We start from the raw sequence: 25,615 nt of genomic DNA, 5'->3' as shown, positions 1-25,615 counted from the left end.
ACGGTGGTTGTTTAATTCGTTCGTGTAAGGCAGTTTACAAAACAACACCAACGATGTTAGAATTAACCTGGCATCCACTACATTATCCTCCACCAGACAGAAAAATATACATACGTCCACCACAGAAGACAAAGGAACAGTTGTACAAAAAGCTGCCTACGGGAAATCTTGCAATAAAATCAGGTTACACAAGTAAGGCCGAAATTATTAATTATTCTGGAGTTTCTGTTGATTAGATGACAACATAAGATATGGGAAATGAAGAATGTGTTTTATTTTCTATAAATCGTATAACCATGGATCATCAGGTACCCACTGTTCTACAGTCTACTACTACTATTTCTATTAGGTATTATTTTTAAGTTTAACGTGTATTGCATGCTGTACATGGCAAGTGCATGAAATTATTTTTGTAAAAGCGCCATCTTTTGAACAAGTTCCTAACTAACTAGGTATATATAGTTTTAGTGGATTTTGCAGTACATATACTCACTACTAGATGGCAGTATTCCGAATATTTGTTACTTAGATATTAAAAATTGTTATTTTCAACTTCACTACTTCATAGCCTAAGATCCCACTGCTCAATTCCACAAAGTATTTGTTTTTAATGATTTTTTTAAAGATTTGTATTTATAGGTTAACCGTAAAAAGTTGGCAGCAAGTAGGTAGGTAGTTATGCGGGTAAAATCGCGCAGCAGTAGCACGACTAGGTAGTTAATTTTCTAATTGCTATTTGCTACCTTTCAAAAATCCAGTAATATAATTATCGTTACCCTAGTATAATAGGTCATTGTCGTTACCACCTAATTGATTAAGTACTTATATTAATATTAACAAAATTAAATTTTAATTAATTCATATACCTAACCCACCCGCTCGTTATTAAATATAGGTTTAGGTATGTGAAAAACTTGCTGAAAAGCTTGAAGGTAATTTATTTAGTTCTCCCAAAGAGAAAAATGAAGTTCTTCTTTTAATTTAGAATATTAGATGTGATGGATAATAAACAAAAATCTTTACAGAGTCAGTTGAAAATTTAACCACTCACTGCTTTAAAACAAAGAAATTCATCATTCTTATGCGCATTATGTTCTATAATGCGCATGAGTGTAAGAAGTAGATACATCATAGGGTAGACTGGGTACGGTTGAAACAATTTCACTTAAAACGACCATAACTTTGCTGTTTATAACCCGAGCGATGAAAAATATACGTTAAATAAAAGAGCATGTATCTGTCTACTAATAGGCGCTATGATTTTAGTTCCATGTGTATTATTTTTTAAAATAGATCAAATTAAAAAAATAAATCCGATTTGTTTCAACCGTCCCCATACCAGGGGCGGTTGAAACAGTGATTGGGGTCAGTTGAAAAATATGCGAATAATACAAAATATAGCATTAAAATATGTTTTATTGATTGTTTATTTTAAATCTAACAATAATTAAGTAACTCTTTTACAATAAGGTCTGCTCTCTAAATATGGTTACATAGAAACAAGATATAAGTAACTACTCCTCATCTTCTGAGTATATCTCTTCTTGTATTTTATTTATTTTTTGCTTCTTCGGTGTTACTTTTATATTTTCCTCTATCAAATTTCTTTATTTTTCCTCTATCCGATCGCTTCTTCACTTGCTTAGCTCTAGTTCGTTTCAATATTAATTCTTGCTTTATTTCTTATCTATTCCTTATCTTGTGTGTCAGTGTAAATAGTAGATTTCCTAAGTTTTCAGCCTCTATTATTGTACCTTCTATTGTTATATCCTCTATTATATCCCATTTTTTTATTTTCTTGCTCGCCAGAGTCATCTTGCATTCGAATTTACCTTAGAAGCGAATAATTGTGCTTCTCTGCCACTTTTCGCAATGATCTCCGGTTTTCACTTCCTCATATGAGTCTTTGTACTTTGATAAGTCTATTTATCTTCCCGAAATCTCTCTTACACGTACTATCGGCATTTAAAAATACAAAAAATAATTAAAACAATGTTTCAACCGTACCCAAAAAAAATGTTTCAACCGTCCCCAACTCCTACTTTAGGTAAAATACAGTTATACCTAGTAATTGTAACAACAATGATACACAAAAACTAGTCACAATGTCATATTCCACAAGATTCACTTCAAACAAAAACGCACACTTATTACTGTCACTAAAATAGAAACGCCAATAATTGGAAAAATCTCCAAGCAAAAATACTTACTTTTGGTCATAAAAACACAATAGGGTCTTATAAAATCAGCTGAAGCGCACGGAGATCGACGCAACATTGTGGTTCGTATTTAGAACAGTTGTGCGCTTCATTTTCCCCTTGGACCCCTAACCCCCCCACCAACGGTTTGCGAGATATTCGTGTTGTTTCAACCGTCCTTTGTTTCAATCGTACCCAGTCTACCCTAATGACATATCGTGGTTTGATTCTATCAATTATCGCAACTTCACTTTGCTATGATATTGTGTTTACTACATAGAGAAAGTATAGAAGAATAGTAGTCCTGTAGATGAAAACCTGCAAATGTAATAAAATAATATTCTTAGTTAAGACCTACAACAAAAAAAGCATACATTTCATAGCAATTCGTCGAGAACATAGTTGGCTATACGCAGAGGGGTTGTTATACCTCTCGACCATTAACTGGACGCGATGAATAAAACAAAAGGAAAATCTAATCCAATGATCCCAAGTGCATCCCTGTTACGCATCGATCGAACACACACATACACACACAGACGCAGTGCGAATAAAACAAAATGCATCCCCCTCCCCTTTAGTCTAGTCTAGACAACAAAGGAGAGACGGGCCACGCTACGCCAACCTTGGCGCGCACGAAACTAGACTCAATTTTGAGGTTATAAAGATGACGCGAGACGCACTTAAATTTTGTTACCAACAGGAAGCAATGTGTTAGGTGAAGTTTAAACTTAATTGCGTTTACAGATTTTACGGTGCGGATGTTGAGTGCAAAGTGGAAAACTGATAAAGGCTAGGTGGGTGTACGGCGCGAAAACTACTAGCTACGTAGTACGTACCTACGGAGTCAAGTCTGAGTAACGTTAATGTTATTATCGGTATATGCAATTTACTGAAGTTTATTACTGCGTAGTGTCTCGTATGGGAGGAAAAATAATTTGATTATAAAACTTTTTATAGAACAGGGCGCGTAGGTATCTCGTACTATGTTAGGTTAACATAACATAGGTACGTGCTAGGTACGTACACACTTATTTCAGTTACCCTATTCCCAAATTCTGTCGCAAGAATCATTACCTATAATTTATATCACAATAAGATCTACGTTTTTTATTCTTATGATTAGAACAATTTCCGGTTTAAGTATTGCGGTAGGTAGGTAATAGGTATTTACTACGAAAAGTTTACGGATACGTATGCGTTGATCTACAATAGTATTCTAGAAATTTAATCTCAAATACAAACTTTAAGAATGAAATATTGTAAAGTACCCACCTACCGGGGTAAAACCTATCCTATGTGCTAACTGCTAATCCAAGTTACCATCAATATTTCTGTGTTAATTTTCGTTGTAATCGGTTCAGTAGTATTTGCGTGAAAGAGTAACAAACATACACATACACATCCATCCTCACAAACTTTCGCATTTATAATATTAGTAGGATATGATTTTTCCCGATCCAAGACGAAGTGTCCCCTAACATTGAAATTATTTGCTTAAAAACTGAAATTACTGTAGCCAACGTCGGCAATTCCTCTTGAAATATAAAATCAAAGTTCACCCCAAGTCGTCCTTTGCAGTGTATCTTTTCTTCAGTTTTCTAATTAAAAATCGGGAAAGTCAATTAAAGTTGTGCGATCGTGCCCCCGGCTGTGCCTGGTTTGGTTTCAGCTAATGAATTGTTGAAGATCAAGTTTGATACTAAATTATTATCTTGGATATCCATTCATTGAGATTTAACAGGCGTTATTGTTTAAGGCGTATATACCTACTTAATAATTGTTTAAACAGAATTAATCAAAATTAATATATAGTTAGTTAACAAAACTTTAATAAAATGTAAAATTATTGCAATTAAAAAAAATCATAAATATATTCGATCTAACCAACCAGCCTGCAACCGCCTAATGCAAAAGCGATGAAGTTATTTTGGCGCCAATTGACTTGTTTACCACAGACTAACCAATAATGCCGCTATTCACGATACAGCACCCCGTTCATACACACAATAAAAGCAGTGACGCTGTCAGTGGTCGATGGTGGTTCGTGGTGGCGTGTCGCGACGCATCGATCGTCACCTGTAGCCTTTGTAGACTTCCCTGTATGCACCTACCGCTATGCTTGTATGGCTATCAGACTGGCCAGTTAATTGCTTCAAACGATATCATTTTTTTGGGGAATGGGGAAATAAAGCAACGATTTTGTGTTTGAAAAGTATTTTATTAATTTTACTTGACTTGAATATTGTTTAGGATTTTTTTTTTCATACCTATGTAGTGGCCTGGAAAAAAGAATATGTTTAGATTTGGCAGTGGGTTTGATTGATATTATTCTGAAATGCTGTTACTTAAATCTAAAGATTGTTTCGTGATTATATCATTTTCTTGTCAATTTATCTACTAGAAGAAGAATTTATAGAATCGTGAAAACCTCTATAGGTATATTGCATTTCAAAGTAGGTAACACCATGTATATTTTAATCTATGAAAGATATTTTTTGCATCGTTTGAAATAGAGGAAAAACTAACTAGGTTAATTAACACTGACAATAAACTAACAGTAGGTAGGTATATTTAGTCTGTTGCCTGCATTTTATCGTAAAACCGAACCCTTACAAGGTTTGCGCGAGAAACTTAGACACATAAATAACAGTTCAAGCTTATTTCAACGCTTTTAACCTAGAATAATGAATGTCTTGAACAGAATTAATGCTTTCAGCTAATTACTTTCACGGTGGAGGCTAATGGTTTTTATGTTTGTGGTAAAAATCTTTATTACGTCAAAGGTTTGGGTCGTCTGACTCGTCTGTTAATGAGTGGGTGGTTAAACTCTATTGTAATTAGTACCTAAAGATAAAAAAGTATGCTGAAAAAAATATTCTTGTGTGTGAAGGGAAATAAATCGATCATTATATTATAAAAAAAAAATTATTCATACTTAGGGCTTTTTAGTTATGGAGACTGATGCGGCGAAACTCTGTAAAACTTTCAAAACATGTAATAATTTGGTGTGTTCATGGGTCCGGACGTTATATTTTAGTTATAAAAAAAACTATAATAAACTTCAAACCCAATCTAACGACTAACATAATCTATGTTATCCGAATTCTAACCATTGAGATATACAATATAATATGGAGACGACCCCGTCTACATCACTTATGTTCCGCTCAACATACGCCATATAGCGTAACTGCACGCTCATTTTTTATATGTTTTAAAGTGAAACGCATCAAATATGCCTTCGTGTGTGTTACGATATTGCACAAATAATACAAATAATACGGAAAAGTGCAAAGGAATAACTTTCATCGGTAAGTACCTAACTAGATAATAATTTTTAAAACTTAGTTAGAGCAAAAAAATGGCGCACAGATTTTGTTCGTGGTGTCTCCTCCATACGTAGTAATATTATCTCAATGATTCTAACCTAACTTTTATACCATAGACTCATATAGAGGCGGTCAATTATAATAGATAAATTATTAAATTAAGTAATTTAATTACAAAATACAAAGTAAACCCAAAAGCTCTAAACGTTGTAATCCTACCGAGAATACATCTAAATGTAGATACGCAAATATTGACTCTATCATCTGTTACTGTGAATATTCCACTGATTTTTAGCCCGGAGACGGAAAATCCCATTTCGTTCGCAAACAACGTACCGATTAAGTTGTAAATACGCATAAATATAGCTGTAATTACGTGTTTGTTTGTTTTGTAAAAATCAATCTGGTTTTCCACAATGGAGGCGAATTGGGCGATTGTGTTTTAGACGGTATATCTTGTGTTTATTTTTTGTTAGAATGAATAGAAAGGCGGTGCAATTGTTCGTTTTGAATGGTACTTTGATACTAATTAGAATGGATTATTTTTTTAATGTTACACGTTTACGAAAAAATATATGCTGTCTCCTTGTACTTATCTGGAATCTGCTCGCTCTATGTTACTCGTACATGGCAAAATTTAAATTTTAAAGCTTTTTAAATATTTCTAAAATCGATTGAATAGTTTTTGAATTAACTCCTAACACACAAACAAATAAAAAAAAGGCTTTTGCCTTTATTATATAAGATTTAAATAAGTTTAGTTAATTCTTATATCTTATGATACATAATATACCAAATAGGTTGATGAGGTGATTTACTATAGGTAAACCAGAATCTGATGGCAATTAGGGAAATCAAAATTTTGAGTGTGCAACCCTAGGGAAAATGGACTGAACGATCTTGATACTGCTTATTTTTTATTTTGTCCTCAATATCATTAGTCACATTACTTAAGTGGACAATACTGTACTTAATAATGAGATATCCACTTAATATTATGTAGGTAGGTACATACTTACATGTATAATATAGGTACAATTATACATATTACTTTTATACAGTATACAGGTAATACATATTATTATTTACACATACCTATATTTGTATATTTATTACCAGTATGCCACGTGAAAATATCGATATAATGATAATGTAGATCAAAACTGCTTATATTTTTTTATTAAATAAAATAAAAATAAAATAAAACTATGTTTATTTTCGTAAGTATTAACAGATACACATTATAAAATTGACTTGGACAGCTTTGACTTGAAGAATAGCCGTATTGGAAACTCCTGTAATAAGTTTTCATAAAATTATATTCTAATCAACATACAATATTATAGTTACCTACATATAATTTTTTTTTAATTTAAAGTATCAAAACGGGTAAGTCCAATTTACCAATAAAATCTTCAAAATTGAAAATTGTGATGTGTTGGATCCTTCTTCATCGAATGTTTTCTTATCAACAATATAAACAACACATCTCGCTTGTGATCGCAGCGGCATTTTCGACATTTTCGAAGATTTTTTAGACAAAATCCAAAAATTATTCATCAACTGCAAAAAAGACAAATAATTTGACAACCAATTTGATAGTTGTCAAATAAGTTGCCACATGAAAATCTTTTATTTCTTAAATAAAAATATGCCATCAGATTCTGGTAGACCTATATCAGTTAGACAATTATACATCTTACTTATTACAATAAAAACACACAAAAAAACACCATTCATTCATACCACAGTCGAGGGAAGAAGAAGGAAGGAGGTAATCAAAACTCGTTGTACCAAAACTGTTTTTGCCAGACGCCAATACTCAGCTAACTCAGTTTATATATATAATCATCTTAATAAATTATTAAACATTAACAGCCTTACTTATAAAAACTGACTGATCTGTTGCTTAAACACCTCTCAGTTAAATAACTCTCAACTACTTAAACAATGATTAAAATAATCATACTTATAAACCTGTCTCAGCAGTCTCTCAACTAAGTAACGTCAATATATTTTTTTCTAGTAACATTATCGAAATAAAACCCGCTATTCACGTAAAACTTGACTAAAAATGTACTTTTTGGCAAATATGAATGGTAGACTTTAATTTGTATGACATTTAACTGCCAATAAACTTTCAAATATATATGTTACTTCTTTGTTATTTAATATAGGAATATCAATTATTGTACAGCTGTGATTTATGTTATTATGTTAATTATGTTTAATTTAAGATTATGTTTAATGTTTATCATATTTGTACAGAGAAAAATCAAATAACTGTGAAAATGAGCATCAATTATTTATTATTCCTCCTTGCAAAAAAGCAGGGAAGAACTTATGAAGCAACAACAAGAGTTGCATGAAATTAGAATCCAACAGGAAAGGGAGACTCATGAAAAAAGGCTCTAAATACTTATTTTGGAAGAGGAATATTATAAGAAAACAATAATAAATTTACAAAAATCTGAATATATTCATTTAATTATAAAAATAAGTTTCAATATGACTGTGTTTATATTTTCCCTTAATTTTCGCATTCATCTTCTTATTCTTCTACATTATTAGGGACAGTTGGATTTGTTAATTGATTTTCAATGCCTGTAGGATCTAGAAAGAAACAAAAAAAAGAATTAAAACATGGATAGCATTTATGTATTGGCATTATTAAATATAAGTACTTTGTTTGCATAAGAAAGTAGTTTGCGTAATTACCTTGATTTAAAATAGGCTCATTAATTAGTATTGTTAAATTGTGCAAAACTGCACCAGTTATAATCGTGATCTTGATCACGTGGAGGAATCCTCACATCGTATCATTAAGAATGCGGAATCTTTGTTTCCACACCCCGAAGCAACGCTCGACAGTTATAGTAACTTATAGTTATTATTCCTCGTTCGCATGTGACTCAGATCGTATATGCTTCCCAAAACTACGACAGGAATTCTTCTTCTTTCAGGTCCAGAGGATTCACGCTCTGTTTACTTATAAACTTTTTTTTGACGCTTACGAATTCTAAAATCACGAAGCACCTGCACATCATTCGTAAAATCCTTGCTCAAACTATCAATATCCATTTTACCACAGTTATTTTACTGCGAAGTGAATAAAAACACAAATAATATACTCTTGGCAACTACAAAACGTCAAAATATGTTTGACAATATATCCGCCATGATGTCTCTCAAATAGATTTAAAACAGGGTCGGACGTTTCTTAAATTTTGACATTATTTAGCTGTTACTTAAACACCTCTCAACACTGAATTGGGTTTATAAGTGAAAAAAAACGTTGATCAACAGCTAAGAGCCAGCGCGCACGAGCAACTTTGTCTCCGCAACTATTTTGTCTCCGCAACTATTTTGTCTCTCCCGCCCATGGGCTAGTATGAAAGTGCGCGCACGTAGCGACGCAACTCCCCATACAAATTGATGGGAGAGACAAAATAGTTGCGGAGACAAAGTTGCTAGTGCGCGCTAGCTCTAAGAGGGGCTCTTAAATTTGAGAGACGTTTATAAGTAAGGCTGTAATAGATTAACCTGTAGTGATTTAAAAAACAAAACAATGAACTGGCTAAAAACACTAAATTATGATGACACAGAAAAACTCCTTGTTACGTCATGCACTGTGTAATTATTGTTTCTATATTATTTATTTAAATTTAATCATAATCATACGCTACTAAAATATATTAATTGCTATTAAAATCGTTCACTCACAAACTCGTGCTCATACATAAACTGACAAATCTAAACACACACACATACACACCCACACACGCACACATTCACCCACACACACACGCACACATCGCCCACACACACAATACACAAACACATTACACACACACACACGAATACACTCCACACTTAACTATTAATATTTTGTTATTTAAACAGTTTATTATTCTGATGTAGATTCCTATTTTAAGTTAAGGAAGAGCGGGTCCTCCTGACACAGGTTTTATATTAAACTTACTAGGAGGGCCCTACTACTCCATATTGTATTGTATGAAATGAATAATAATAAAAAGTTTTTCAAAAAAAAAAAAAAAAACATGTTTATTATGAGATATTATCGGGATTCTTGGAAACATTTGCGTGGTACTGTTACGATTTATCATGAGTTTCGTTTTCCTCTGAAGTGTCTCTTTTCGTATTAATTGAGTATATATTCGGGGAATTTCCAAATGTGGAAAGCGTAGCGTAGTGACTAATTCTGTTTGAAATTCAAGGTACGTACTAAATACAATAATTATGGGTGGATAGAATGATGTGTTAATATATAATGGTAATTATTTCTACGACTCGTAAGTCAGTATCCAATCAAATTTCCATCTCCTCATTTCAATTAATTAAAATATAGGTACTAGTATCATTATACTTTTATTATTGGTAAATGCAGAAGCATAGCGTGCCTTGGCGGGGCCCCGTATAAAAATTTGTTTTGGGGCCCTTAGGAAGGGTAAAGATTACTCACAAAAGCGCAGGTTGGGGGCCCTCTTGGCGCGGGGGCCCCGTATAATTGATACGGCAGATACGGCGGTAGCTACGCCCCTGGGTAAATGGTAAGTATAAAAAAAATTGGCACCAAGAATTAGTTTCTAAATAAATAAAACAGACCGTAATTAAAATTAAGAAGGTGTTTAAAGGACAATGAATGATACTACAAATATATTATTATTGCGTATATATAGTATTTTTATGATTTAGAGTTTTTAAATAACAGAGAGTGGGTTGAAATATCTGTTTCAACAAACGCTAAGTACACAAACTTAAGGCATGGTTACACCGAGACGAATATAAAATAATATGTATTTTATTGTATTTCTATAAAATTACTACATTTCCACGATAAGCAGCTCAAATTTTTTGTACAACAACAATCCAATACATTTTCATTTCCATGCAAACATGACAGAAGACGGAAAGAAAGAAAAAACATTTAATTCAATACACAATGAAAAACTTAACAATGCAACACAAAAATAACAATTTCGATATTTTAATTGAACTACGTACATATTTTCTTTACAGACAACTAGATATGCCTATATCCTACCATACCATAAAATTATGTTCTTCGTACCTTAGACACATAAAACCAAAAGAGAAGAATAAATTCGATTGTTCTGGCGGGATCACGGGTGGCTGAGAGGTCAGGCGCCGCGCCGCGGCCGGAACTTCGCCAAGTGATCGATGTTTTACTTTTCTTAAAAAAAATCTCATTTATTAAGCACTAGCTACACCTCGCGGTTTCACCCGCGTGTCTACGCTCCTGTTGGTCTTAGCGGGATGATATGTAGCAATGTAGCCTATAGCCTTCCTCGATAAATGGGCTATCTAACACCGAAAGTATTTTTCAAATCGGACCAGTAGCTCTTGAGATTAGTGCGTTCAAACTTACAAACTTTATAACATTTATAGATTTGCTATAAAACTACATAAATATCAAGCTCCTACAATTTGATCTTCCAGTGTGCACCAGGCCTTACTCAAGCCCAGTACAACGTAAGTAAATCTAAAGATGCATGCTGTGTGCACTCAAATTATATACAGCCAGAATACACTGCTTAATGTCCCATATCATAACGCACAGCTTTCCGAGTAAAACCGCTGTGTACGGACGATCTTTACTGATATTTTATATATTATTTGATATTTCTTTCAGTGACTTCAAAACAAGGCTATCATTTTAACGCAAATATAATATTATTGTAGTGTCAAAATTGTACACCTATGATATGATATTATTTTTATAAGTACTAAAATAATGTTACATTCGTAGTTATGTTGGTTTTATTTTTTGTAAATACCTACTGAAATACATAATATATTATTATATTATATATTATGTATTTCAGTAGGTATTTACAATATATATTTATATATACATATATATATATTATAGTTTATTTATTCTATTTTATTGTTATTATAGTATTTTTTTTTCTCTTATTTATCTATTTAACTTACATATTACATTGCATATATTATTATGTCGAACGTTGATACTGACAGTGACGGCACTTATCATTCCCTTCCATTCGATGAACAGGACAGCGACAACAGTTTTCACAGTACATCCTTTTCTCCTTTATCTGAAGTTCTTTCCTCCAATTTTACTCCTTTCCCTAATAATTTCAATGTAGTGCATATTAATGCACAGAGTATTCCGGCACACTATCCTGATTTATTAACATCTTTTGATTCCGAACATATCCATGCCATTCTCATTTCCGAATCCTGGCTTAAGCCTTGCATCCCATCCATCTCCTACTCCTTACCCGGATTCCATCTTATACGAAATGACCGCGAGGGAAGAACAGGTGGCGGTGTTGCTGTCTATCTTCGTACGCAAATTCCTTACTCTGTCGTGAACTCCTCTCCTCAACCTCCACCAACCGATGCAGCCGAACATCTCCTTCTTGAAATAACCCTCTCCCACACTAAAATTCTCCTTGGCGTCTTTTACTGTCCTCACCTTTCCGTTGACTACTTCGATAAACTCGATAATATCCTTGACCAATTTACTCCCCTTTATGATCACACCATTTTAATGGGTGACTTTAACACCTGTCTCCTAAAATCCGATGCTCGCGCGCATAAACTATCTTCCATTGTCAATTCCTTTAATTTACATATACTCCCTCTTAATCCTACGCATTTCTTCCCTAATTGTGCTCCTTCCCTTTTAGACCTAATCCTAGTTTCCTCTCCTGATAAAATCTCAAAGTTTGGACAGTGTCCTGCGGAGGGATTTTCCTATCATGATCTTATTTTTGTTTCCTATAAACTCCGACCTCCCAAACCTAAACGAAAAACAATCCTGCAGCGCAATTTTAGTGGTATTAATGCGGATAGTCTCCTTGATGATGCGTCCGAGATCAATTGGTCTGTAATTTTTGATGCTCAAGACATCGACGAGAAGGTTAACCTCTTTAACGCACTTATTATAGACCTCTATGATAGGCACGCTCCACTAAAACCAATAAAAATAAAGCACCGGCCTGCTCCATGGTTAACTCCAGAAATTAAATCGATGTTAACTGCCAAAGCCAATGCCAAATCCAAACTGCGATCTGACAATAGTGACGCGCTTCGAGAAAAGTTCAAAAGAATTCGAAATCGCTGTAATACATTATGTAGAGATGCACAAAGACGCCACATTCACAAATCAGTCGAGAACGGCGACTCTGCCAAAGTTTGGAAGTTCCTTAAATCCCTTGGTATTGGTAAATCCTCACATAATTCCATATCGTCAAGCGTAAATTTGGATGGCCTGAATACGCATTTCTCATCTCATGTGCAAAATTTCGATGCTGATGTTAAAAAGCGAACCTTAAATAAAATTTCCACAAATCCTAATCCTACACATCCTCCGTTCATTTTTAATCAATTTTCTGATTGTGATGTTAAGAAGAACCTATAACCTCTAAAGCAGTTGGCAGTGACTGCATTAGCCGTAATATGATCATCCCAATCCTTGATATCATTCTTCCTGTAATAACTCATATCCAAAATTTTTCCGTTAGTTCACATACATTTCCCAGTGCATGGAAAAATGCACACATTATTCCTCTTCCAAAACTTTCAAAACCTGCCTCGTTTTCCGACTATCGACCTATTTCCATCCTTCCTTTCCTTTCTAAAGTCCTGGAGCGCTTAGTGCAACAGCAGTTAAGTGCCTTCCTTAATAAATATGATCTTTTGAATCCTTTCCAATCCGGCTTCCGTCCCGGTCATAGCACGGTTACTGCTCTTGTTAAAGTCACTGATGACATTCGCTTACACATGGATCAGAAACAACTAACGTTGCTAACATCTCTGGATTTTAGTAATGCGTTCAATACAGTTGACCATGACATCCTTCTTAGCATGTTACGTTCTCTTAACATATCTCCAACAGATATTGATTGGTTTCGTAGTTATCTACAGGGACGTCAGCAACGCATCCAAGTTGATAATTCTCTTTCTTCTTGGGCTAATGTTATTGCTGGTGTTCCACAAGGTGGTGTGCTTTCCCCTCTTCTTTTTAGTATATTTATAAATTCCATATCCCTAAACATCACTTCTCTCTATCATATGTATGCAGATGACTTTCAAATTTATTGCCACGCAGCGATCGATGATTTGCCGAATGCTGTGAGAACAATGAACAATGACATTTCCACTATTGTCAGATGGAGTTTCAATCATGGCTTAAACGTGAATTCTAATAAGACACAAATTATTGTTTGTGGTACGAAATATTTCGTATCCAGGATAGATTGGACTTCACTGCCGAAAGTAGTAGTTGATGGCGTTGCAATACCATATAGCAACGAAATTAAATGTTTAGGAATTTGGATCGATTCATGCCTAACCTGGAATTATCAAATAAAGGAAGTGCGTAAAAAGGTTTTCGCTGCTGCTAGTTCCATTCGCCGGCTACGCAACTTTCTGCCAATACCAACTAAAATTGCGCTCGTTCAAACACTCCTTTTACCTATAATAGATTATGCCGACGCGTGCTATCCTGACCTATATGAATACCACCTTGACTGCCTTGAGCGCCTTCAAAATTTTTGCATAAGATTTGTGTTTGGCTTGCGCAAATACGATCATGTCTCCGAATTTCGTACTAAGCTCAAATGGCTTCCCATTCGTCTTCGCCGAAATACTCATATCCTTCACCTCCTGTACTGTGTTCTGTTTGATCCGAAAACACCGCAATATTTAAAAGAGAGATTTGAGTTCCTTGTGTCTAATATCCACCCAATTCGATCATCAAACAAGTCTCGTCTGGTCGTACCAGGTCATGTAAATCATATTTATAATTCTTCCTTTACTGTGCGTGCCATCAGACTATGGAACGATCTACCATTAGACATAAGAGAAGCTCAATCTCTACTCACATTCAAAACACTGCTGAAGCGATTTTACCTGTCCAAGTAATGAACTTAGATCTACCTGTTTAATTTTAAATATCTTTGTATTGATGCTGTCTCCGTATGTGTCTGCTTTTCGACTAGTAAATAGCTCATTTCTATTTGTATGTATGTATATGTATATGTATGTGTATGTATGTATATTTATGTGTATGTATGTGTATGTATGTATGTATTTGTTTGTATGTGTATGTATTTGTATGTATATAACATGGTTGTATTTATGTGTATTTTATTTATGTATTCTAAAACATCTGGCAACTCTTTAATTGCTACACTTCAGCTCCCAATTCATAGTATTATTTTCATAGTAAAAGTTTATAAATTCAAAGTGATTGTGTTTGCACATTGTTATTAAAGTCACAAGGAATCACATCAGTTATTCTTCAAACAATACTGCAACTGCAAATGCGGATTTTCTTACGAAGATAAGTTACATTTATATACCCACTTTTGAAAAGTGCTGTGAATTCATTCCAGCTACCCTCGAAAATAATTCTAACACATTTGTCAAACTCAACTGACACTGTCAAATCCATCTGACAACGTCATTTCTTGTCTCTGATTGAGCAGTGGGGTTGCCATATTTTAAGAATTTACCAATTATTTGGGAATATTTGAAAAAATGAGCTCCTGCAAAAAATGCACTAAACAAATTAAAACTGGTGACCTCAAAACTTGTTCGAAGTGCAAAGCTGCGTTCCACTACCAATGCTTAGGAGTAACTGTAGAAAATTTCGCCAAAGAATCGAAGTCCTATAAATCTGCGTGGAAGTGTACTGACTGCAAGGTAGTTGACAGGCCTGGCGAGGGTCCCCTCACCAGTCCCTCGCACGCCGCTAATCTATCTAGTGCTAGCTCTCCTATTGCATGTAGCTTCGAAGATATAAAACAGTACTTTAATTGCAAACTTGAAGAAACCCTGAAAAAACACCACTGTGATATTCGCCGCGATCTCTCAGCTGAAATATCCGATACCCGTGTAAAGATTCAGGAGCTTACTGAAAGTGTCAACTTTATGTCTGCTAAGTACGAACAATTGAGGGAAGCTTTGGAAAGTAAAACTAGAACTATCGAGCAATTGCAATCGGAAAACAAGGATTTGCACCTTGAAGTTGAAGGCCTGCGCACTCAAGTTGGGGACCTATCTTCCCGACTGGAACAATTTGAGCAACAGTCACGTGACTGCAACTTAGAAGTCCAGTGTGTCCCAGAACACAGATCAGAAAATCTTAAGACTGTGGTTTATCAACTCGCTGCCACTGTGGGACACAATCTGACGGAAAACCAAATAGTCAACTTTCACCGAGTTGCAAAACTTAACAAGGACTCTGCTAGGCCTAGGTCTATTATAGTAAAGCTCTCTAGCCCCCTGGTTCGCGATTCATTTATAGCTGCTGTCAAGACTTTCAATAAAGTCCACAGTGACGATAAGTTGAATTCATCTCACTTGGGTATTGCCACCGATGAAAAAAGGCCTATCTACGTGTGTGAGCACCTAACCCCTGCTGGCAAACAACTACATGCTGCTGCTAGAAAGGTTGCTAGAGACAAAAAGTTCGACTTTGTGTGGGTGCGTAACGGCAAAATTTTTATGCGTAAAAACACAACCTCTAAGAGCTTTATCGTTAAGGACTTAAGCTCTTTAAATTCAATTTGATTTATCTCCTTTGCTGTTATTTTCACATATTTTCATGGTTTTATTAATCAACGATAATAATAAAGAGTGTAATCTTAAAATATTGTACCAAAATGTCAGAGGACTTAGGACTAAGACCGATGTTATGCTGACCAATGCATTAAAACAGGACACTGACATCATAATATTAACGGAAACGTGGTTGAATGATTCAGTGTACGACCATGAATTATTCGATAACAGGTATTCCATATTTAGACGTGACAGATCATCCACCAGCAGTATTAAACAAGAGGGGGGAGGGGTTCTTGTCGCTATTTTAAGTAAATATGAACCAGTGCGCTATTTTAAATGGGAAACAACTGATGAAGATCTCTGGGTAATCATTAAATTTAAAGACGGCGGTATAACTCGTACTCTATGCATAAACGCATTATATATACCTCCTCCCGCTAATTACGAACGCTTTGACAGAATTTTAACTAATATTTCACACATTATTCAGCATAAGCTGCCCTGTCATTGTCTTCTTCTGTTAGCTGGTGATTTTAATCTACCAAATTTATCATGGCACTTAGATCACAGTACTCATTCACTTTCACCAAGTTGTAACAATTCATCAATAGAAAATCTTTTTGTTGATACTCTCTCGTTTAATATGTTGGTGAAAAGAGTTTGTATAAACAAATGTGTATGTCAAATACCTATGTGTCATCTTATAATTTCTCTCTTCCGTCTTTACCCTTCGTACTACGCGCATCGTCTAATAAAGAATCTTAAGTTTATTTAACAATCTTTGCTTTTTCCTGCCCAAAACCCATCAGGTTATGGGCCCAGGACGTTATCTTTGCTCTGTATATAATTATTTTTGAGTTTTGGCAGAATAAAAGTAATTTTATAAATAAACTAAAACGCCCGTCCATACATGTAAAAATGGCGACATCGACATCGGTTTCGACTTTAACTCCTGTGGAGAAGTTGAGCGGCATAGAAAACTACAGTAATTGGAAGTTCCAACTGAAAATGCTACTCATTCACGAGGACTTATGGGACGTCGTTTCGGAAGATAAAACTGAAGATGTCAAAGATGCGGCTCATATGAAGAGATCTCAGAAAGCTCTTGCTAAGATCTGTTTGTCAGTAAAGCCCTCGGTTTTTAGGCATGTAAGGAACGCAGAGACGGCGCGGGATGCATGGATTAATTTGCAAAAGGCGTACGAAGACAAGGGGTTGTCAAGGAGACTGAGTTTGCTTCGTCTTTTGTTTGCAACAAAATTATGCGAATGTGAAAGCATGGAAGCTTACGTTGCGAAGATTAGCGACCTAAGTCAACAGCTGAACGATATTGGTTCACCTCTGGAAGATGATTTCGTTGCAGTTCTCTTACTGAGTGGCTTGTCGCAAGACTTTGATCCACTCATAATGGCACTTGAAAATTCTAATATCAAGTTGTCGAGTGAAGTGGTCAAAGCGAAGCTCATGCAGGAGAAGCATCGACGTGATGAAAAAGGTGACACGAGTTCAACAGCGTTGGTGGCGGCACGTAAGAAAATCAAATGCTTTAAGTGCAAGAAGCTTGGTCACTTCTCGAGGAACTGTAAATCTGTGAAACCAGTTAAGGCGGAGAGCTCAACAAACCAGTTACTATTGACAGCATTATCAGCTTGTGTGCAGAATGATATATGGTTAATAGACTCTGGTGCGAGTAGTCATATGTGTCATGACAAGAATATACTAAATAACTTTGTTCCTGGTTATGTGTCTGAAGTCAAGGTGGCTAATGGTGAAAAACTATTTACTGCTGGTCGTGGTGATGTAAAAGTAAATTTAAAATTAGGCGTCAAAACAATCAGTGAAGTTTATCATGTACCGAACTTAGCTACAAACTTGTTGTCAGTCAGTGCGTTAACTAGGAAGGGTTTTAGAGTTATTTTTAATGAAAAATGTTGTAATATATTCTATGGTAAAAAGCTAGCAGCTACAGCTGTACATAAAAATGGTGTTTATCAATTAGAAACTGCAGAATCTGTTAGAGAGCGTGATCTGTGTGTGGTAGGATGTGGTGGCTGTTCTATGTTTTCAGGGAATAGTGTAGAATCTGCGACTACCAAGGTAAATACAGAAGCTCAAGATTTAGTGCAGAAGAAAGCATCTGAGAGCTGTAAGAAAGAAACTGAGCTGAGTTTCCAGGCGGCTGCTAACTCTGTTACGCAGGAGACATGGCACAGGAGACTAGGACATCTCAATATGAGGAGTATGCATTTGTTAATGAAAGGTATGGCTAGTGGTATTACTTATGATAAATCACAGTTCAGTCAATGTGAAGCTTGTGTTAAGGGGAAGCTTAGCAAATTACCTTTTCCTAAGAAGGCACAAAGTAGGTCAAATGAACTGTTAGGTGTTGTACACAGTGATTTATGCGGGCCTATGCCAGTGAAATCTTTCGGTGGTGCTAGTTACTTCCTCACGTTTATTGATGATTGTAGTAGGAAAACATGGATTTATTTTCTGAAAAATAAGAGTGAAGTTTTCGATAACTTCAAACATTTCAAGGCAATGGTGGAGAACCAAACCAATAGAAAAATAAAATTGTTGAGGACGGATAATGGAGGCGAATATGTCAATTCTATATTCCAGGAATATTTGAAGGATAACGGCATCATTCACCAGACTACCATACCGCACTCGCCTCAGCAGAACGGTGTTGCTGAGCGGGCCAACAGGACAATCGTCGAGAAGGCTCGTAGCATGTTACGAGACGCAGGCTTAGATGGGCAGTTCTGGGCAGAAGCGGTCAATACCGCTGTTTATTTGAAGAACCGGTCCCCTACAAAAGCAGTCTACGGTAGCACGCCAGAGGAAAAATGGACTAATGAGAAGGTGAATCTTAGCCATTTACGTATATTTGGTTGTGTGGTTTATGCCTTGACACAGAATCGTAAGAAATTAGATTCAAAATGTAAACCTTACATTTTTGTAGGATATTGTGAAAATAGTAAGGGTTATAGATTGATTGATCCAGAGAATCTCAGCAAAATTATTAAATCAAGGGATGTTGCTTTCTTTGAAAACAAATTCTATACAAAAAACACTGAAAAATGTGAAAATGGTGATTTTTTCATGATGATAAATAATTTACAGACTGAGAATTTAAACTCAAATGATTCTCATGTTGAAGTGGCACAGTCTGAAAATTCACTATCACCAGAAAAAGGGGAAGAAAATGAGATTGTAACTAATCCCAGAAGACAGTGTATTTTTGAGTTAGATGACTCTGACAGCAGTAGTTCTGTTGATCTTTCCGATGTCACTTACATTCCAGGTGAATCGACACTTGAAGATGCGATGGATACATCGGAATATGACAGTGCGTGTACTGCAATGCTGACCTGCATTGGAGATGAACCAGAGACAGTTCAAGAAGCTCTAGGAGGGGCTGAAGCTGTTCACTGGAAGAAAGCAATGGCTGATGAGTATCAATCATTTATTAAAAATAAATGTTGGACATTAACTGATCCACCTAAAGATCAAAAACCGATTAAGTGCAAGTGGGTTTTTAAGAAAAAGAAAGATCTTGATGGAAATCTAAAGCAGTATAAAGCCAGATTGGTAGCTAAAGGTTTTACACAGCGCTATGGAATTGATTACGAGGAAACTTTTTCTCCAGTGGTTCGATATTCCACTATTCGCATATTATTGGCTTTAGCAGCTGAAAAGCAGATGGATATCGATCATTTGGATGTAAGAACTGCTTTTCTAAATGGAGATTTGCAAGAAAAAGTTTTCATGGAACAACCGGAAGGTTATAAAGTAAAAGGCTGTGAGCACAAAGTATATAAATTGCATAAAGCAATTTATGGCCTAAAGCAAGCTTCGAAGTCTTGGTATGAAAAGATAAACCATAAGTTGGTTACAAAACTTTGTTTCAGAAGACTGTCTTCAGAGCCCTGCGTGTATTTTAAATCAAATGGTGAAGAATTAGTCATCATTGGGTTGTATGTGGACGATATATTATTATTTTCAACCAGAAATTCACAAATGAAAGTTGAAATAAAGAAGAAACTCGTGCAAGAATTCGAAATGAAGGATTTAGGGCCAGCCAGCCATATACTTGGTATGCGCATCACAAGAAACCAAGATAATATCTATCTTGATCAGTCTAGTTACATAAAGAATGTTTTAGACCGTTTTCATATGACTGACTGTAAGCCAGCTCAAACTCCAATGGAATCGGGATTGAAACTTGTAAAGGCTGATAAAAAGGAGGAGAATTTGGAATATAGAAATTTAATTGGTTGTTTAAATTATATTTCAGTTAGCTCCAGGCCAGACATCGCGCACGCGGTAAGCATGCTGAGCCAGTATAATGATTGTTATGATCAGCGTCATTGGAAGGCCGCGAAACGCGTGCTACGGTATTTAAAGGGTACTGTAAACTACAAACTTGTTTTTAGTAGAAGTGGTCTAGACATCAATGGGTATATTGATGCTGACTGGGCTTCGTGTGAGGTCGATCGTAGGTCGTACACTGGGTTTGTGTTTCAAATTGGGAACTGTTCTGTATCGTGGGAAAGTAGAAAACAGCGAACAGTCGCTCTTTCTAGCACAGAAGCAGAATATATGGCTCTATCAGATTCTTGTAAAGAAGCGTTATTCATAAGAACTCTGTTGTATGAATTGTTAGGTAGGCATTGTTCTGTTACGATTTTTAATGATAACCAATCAGCACAAAAATTGTGTAAGAATCCTATGTATCATGCTCGTACGAAACATATAGATGTGCGGCATCATTTTATAAGAGAAGTTGTAAAAGATAATATTGTTAATTTGAATTATTTGTGTACTTCTGAAATGACTGCCGATATTTTAACAAAACCACTTACTAAAGAAAAGCATTATAAGTTTGTAACGTGTTTAGGTTTACAATAAATTTGTTAAATTCTTAAATTGTAAAAACTAAACTTGTTTAATGTTGTACAATAATTATGTACCTACACATTTGTTTAAGGGCCAGTGTTGGTGAAAAGAGTTTGTATAAACAAATGTGTATGTCAAATACCTATGTGTCATCTTATAATTTCTCTCTTCCGTCTTTACCCTTCGTACTACGCGCATCGTCTAATAAAGAATCTTAAGTTTATTTAACAATCTTTGCTTTTTCCTGCCCAAAACCCATCATAATAATCTTCACCAAGTAAACTCTGTTCCTAACATAAACGGAAAGACGTTAGATCTTATTATAACGAATGTCACCAACGTTTTCATTGTTCGACAATGTGATAATCCTCTTGTAGGTACTGACAGATACCACCCTGCTCTAAGTATAACCATGAAATTTAAGCCGTCGAAACGAGTTAAGATTAAAGCATCACCATTTCTTAATTTTTCCAAAGCTAATATTTCACGCATCCTTGAAGAGTTGGATACTGTGGACTGGAATACACATCTTAAATCTAATTATTCGGTTGATGACTCTGTTGATAATTTTTACTCTGTCCTAAACAACAATATACAAAAATATACTCCATTATCTAGTCCAAGAAAAAATAACTACCCTTCATGGTTTAGCCCTGCCTTAATAAAAGCGTTAAAAGAATAGGCCAAATTTCATAAGCGATTCAAGGCGTATGGAAATCCTAGAGATCACATCACATTCAAAATGTTGCGCCAGCGATGTGACGACATGCTTTCTCATTGCTTATCTCAATTCAAAGCAAATGCTAAATCTCACATTAAAAAGAACCCTAAATATTTCTGGACCTATATAAAATCTTTGAGATCCAATAGCAATGAAATTCCGGATGAGATGTATCACAATAGTCAAGTGGCTAGGGGCGGGCAGCAGGTTTGTGATTTATTTGCGAAATACTTCCAAACAATTTACAACAATAATGCCAATAACTCTTCAGTACGTGTCAGTTCTGCTAGTCATGTTGAATCCCTCGGCTCCTGTACCCTTGCCAAAGCTGAGATTTTAAAGTTCTTGAAGAATATCGACGCTGGTAAGGGTCCTGGACCCGACGCTATACCACCTATATTCATAAAAAATTGTGCCTCCCAGTTGGTCACTCCGCTGCATATTATTTTTAACAAATCATTAGATTCAGGTGTTTTTCCAAGTAAATGGAAAACTGCTTACGTCAAACCGATTCACAAGCATGGCGACCACAGTGATGTGACTAACTATAGACCGATTTCTATTCTCTCATCCTTTGGCAAAGTTTTCGAATCAATGATCCAAAAAATATTATATTCCCACTTCAGGTCCCAAATTAGCTGTCATCAACACGGGTTTCTACCAGGGAGGTCTACTACTTCGAACCTTATGGCATACGTCAGTCACATTTACAGAGCTCTTGAAAGTAAATTGGAAACACATGCGATTTACACCGATTTCTCTAAAGCGTTTGACGTTGTCAACCATGACATCCTCATAGATAAACTTGGCCGGGCTGGCATATGTGGTTCCCTCCTCAGGTGGTGTGAGTCCTACCTGCGAAATCGCTCCCAACTTATTGCCATTCGAGGCTTTACTTCGCAGCCTATTTTAGTTCCCTCTGGCGTACCGCAGGGATCGCACCTCGGACCTCTTTTCTTTATTGTATTCATTGATGACCTCTGCTCTGTAATAAACTCAGAGTACAAATTTTATGCAGACGATTTAAAGATCTACAGAACCATTCGTGATAGCAAGGATGTTATTGCTTTGCAGAGCGATATTGATAATGTTACTAAATGGTGCGAATCAAATAAAATGATTCTCAATGCCTCCAAGTGTTACCACATCAAGTTCACTAGAAGCTCAAAATTAAATAGTGTTTCTTATAAAATAAACAACACACAAGTAAAAGAGGTCTCGAGTTTGCGAGACTTGGGTGTTATAGTTGATAGAAAATTGGATTTCAGAGAGCATATTGATCATATAACCCGTAAAGGGGCAAGACTTGCGGGATTTGTGATCCGACAAACTAAAGCCTTCAAGGATCCTGAAATTCCCGTCATACTCTTCAATTGTTACGTCCGCAGTCTGCTTGAATATTGTAGTCAGATCTGGTGCCCATCTTACGCAGTCCATGTCAATAGAATTGAAAAACTTCAAAAAAAATTCTTGTACCATCTTACGTATACTACTAACCTTTGCCGACGCTTAACCACCTATAATTCTAGACTAGAACACTATAATATGACTGCCCTAGTTATAAGGCGAAAGTCAGCGGACATGGTCTTCTTATACAAAATTCTTCATGGTTTGGTGGACAGTCCTGATCTGCTTAGTCTCCTCAATTTAAACACGCCAAGAATTGGTACCCGTATTCACACTCGTAAAACCTTTAACTTAATTCTATGTCGCACTAAATACGGCCAAAATTCACCTATCAATCGCATGTGTTCTACTTATAATACTGTATGCCATGATCTCGACCTGTTTAATGCATCGGTCAGTACTATCAAAAAAATTTTTTTTTAACAAATATGTAATTAACTAGTTATATGTTTTAAATTTTAGTTTTAATTATTGTTACAAGTGTAGGTTTATAATTGTTTGCATGTTGTGTTCGCTCCTAGAAGGCCGTCCAACTAAATGTCACAAAGATAAGATTATGATTGTATTTTCACAAAATGTTGGAACGTCCAGTTAGCGGACCGAATAAAGTAAAAAAAAAAAAAAAAACTATAAACGCACCTCTTGCCCATTAACTTTTACTTCCACTGTTTTTCCTTGACCACCAGGTTGTCTGGAAGAGATCGCTGTCTTAGCGATAAGACCGCCTGTTGTGCTCAACTGTGTCTCTTTCTTTTGTATATTTGCTTTTGTAATTTTTATGTCCTGGTGCACAATAAAGTATTTTTGTTTGTTTGTTTTGTTTGTATATTCTAGAATAAACAGAAGAATTTCTCAAGATCAATTGAGTAATAGTTTTTTCTGTAAATATATTTGAATATGTTTAATCGATTGCATGGGCGTAGCTAGCCATGGGCTCAAGGTGGGGCAACAATAAAAAAATAATATTATGTAACTAGCAACTGTATGTACCCAAAGTCATATCCAGGTCTTCGAACCTCAAATGCCGGTGGCACGGCCGGCGGCTGTGCCGCCGGCATTTGCGAAGGCATTTGCGAAGGCATTTGCGAAGGCATTTGCGAGGGCATTTGCGAAGGCATTTGCGAAGGCATTTGCGAAGGCATTTGCGAAGGCATTTGCGAAGGCATTTGCGAAGGCATTTGCGAAGGCATTTGCGAAGGCATTTGCGAAGGCATTTGCGAAGGCATTTGCGAGGGCATTTGCGAGGACATTTGCGAAGGCATTTGCGAGGACATTTGCGAAGGCATTTGCGAAGGCATTTGCACCTGTTTAATGCATCGGTCAGTACTATCAAAAAAATTTTCGCGTTTGCGAAGGCATTTGCGAAAGCATTTGCGAAGGCATTTGCGAACGCGCTTGCGAACGCGCCTGCGAACGCGCGTGCGAACGCGCCTGCGAACGCGCCTGCGAACGCGCCTGCGAACGCGCCTGCGAACGCGCATGCGAACGCGCTTGCGAACGCGCGTGCGAACGCGCCTGCGAACGCGCCTGCGAACGCGCCTGCGAACGCGCCTGCGAACGCGCGTGCGAACGCGCTTGCGAACGCGCGTGCGAACGCGCCTGCGAACGCGCCTGCGAACGCGCGTGCGAACGCGCGTGCGAACGCGCGTGCGAACGCGCCTGCGAACGCGCCTGCGAACGCGCCTGCGAACGCGCCTGCGAACGCGCCTGCGAACGCGCGTGCGAACGCGCCTGCGAACGCGCGTGCGAACGTGCCTGCTAACGCGCCTGCGAACGCGCCTGCGAACGCGCCTGCGAACGAACGCGCCTGCGAACGCGCCTGCGAACGCGCCTGCGAACGCGCCTGCGAACGCGCCTGCGAACGCGCCTGCGAACGCGCCTGCGAAAGCGCCTGCGAACGCGCCTGCGGACGAGCCTGCGGACGCGCCTGCGAACGCGCCTGCGAACGCGCCTGCGAACGCGCCTGCGAACGCGCCTGCGAACGCGCCTGCGAACGCTCCTGCGAACGCGCCTGCGAACGCGCCTGCGAACGCGCCTGCGAACGCGCCTGCGAACGCGCCTGCGAACGCGCCTGCGAACGCGCCTGCGAACGCGCCTGCGAACGCGCCTGCGAACGCGCCTGCGAACGCGCCTGCGAACGCGCGTGCGAACGCGCCTGCGAACGCGCCTGCGAACGCGCCTGCGAACGCGCCTGCGAACGCGCCTGCGAACGCGCCTGCGAACGCGCCTGCGAACGCGCCTGCGAACGCGCCTGCGAACGCGCGTGCGAACGCGCACACTTACTTTATTCTGTGTAATATTTTCTGAAAGTTTTTTTTTCTAAGGCCCATATTTTTTTGAGTTTTGTAACTAACTGTACTACACTCATTTTTCTTACAGTTTATGTAACATAGAAGCCTCAGCTATTTTCTTTTTTCGTGTGTAATTCGTTATTCGAATTATTCTTATTTATTGTTCACCTACCACAT

General features: G+C 37.0%; 1 long non-coding RNA gene across 1 annotated transcript; it reads right to left on the bottom strand.

Moving 5' to 3' along the window:
• Nucleotides 1-7,989: 7,989 nt before the first annotated feature.
• Nucleotides 7,990-8,676, bottom strand: LOC123701346. The gene is made up of 2 exons (XR_006752724.1): nt 8,249-8,676; nt 7,990-8,143 (listed from the first exon to the last, which is right to left on the bottom strand). It is a non-coding gene; the product is annotated as an uncharacterized LOC123701346 (long non-coding RNA).
• Between the last annotated feature and the right edge of the window lie 16,939 nt (nt 8,677-25,615).

The sequence above is a fragment of the Colias croceus genome, chromosome 21, assembly GCF_905220415.1.
Source record: "Colias croceus chromosome 21, ilColCroc2.1".
NCBI classification, from domain to species: domain Eukaryota; kingdom Metazoa; phylum Arthropoda; class Insecta; order Lepidoptera; family Pieridae; genus Colias; species Colias croceus.
This window is presented reverse-complemented; position numbering and strand designations above follow the sequence as displayed.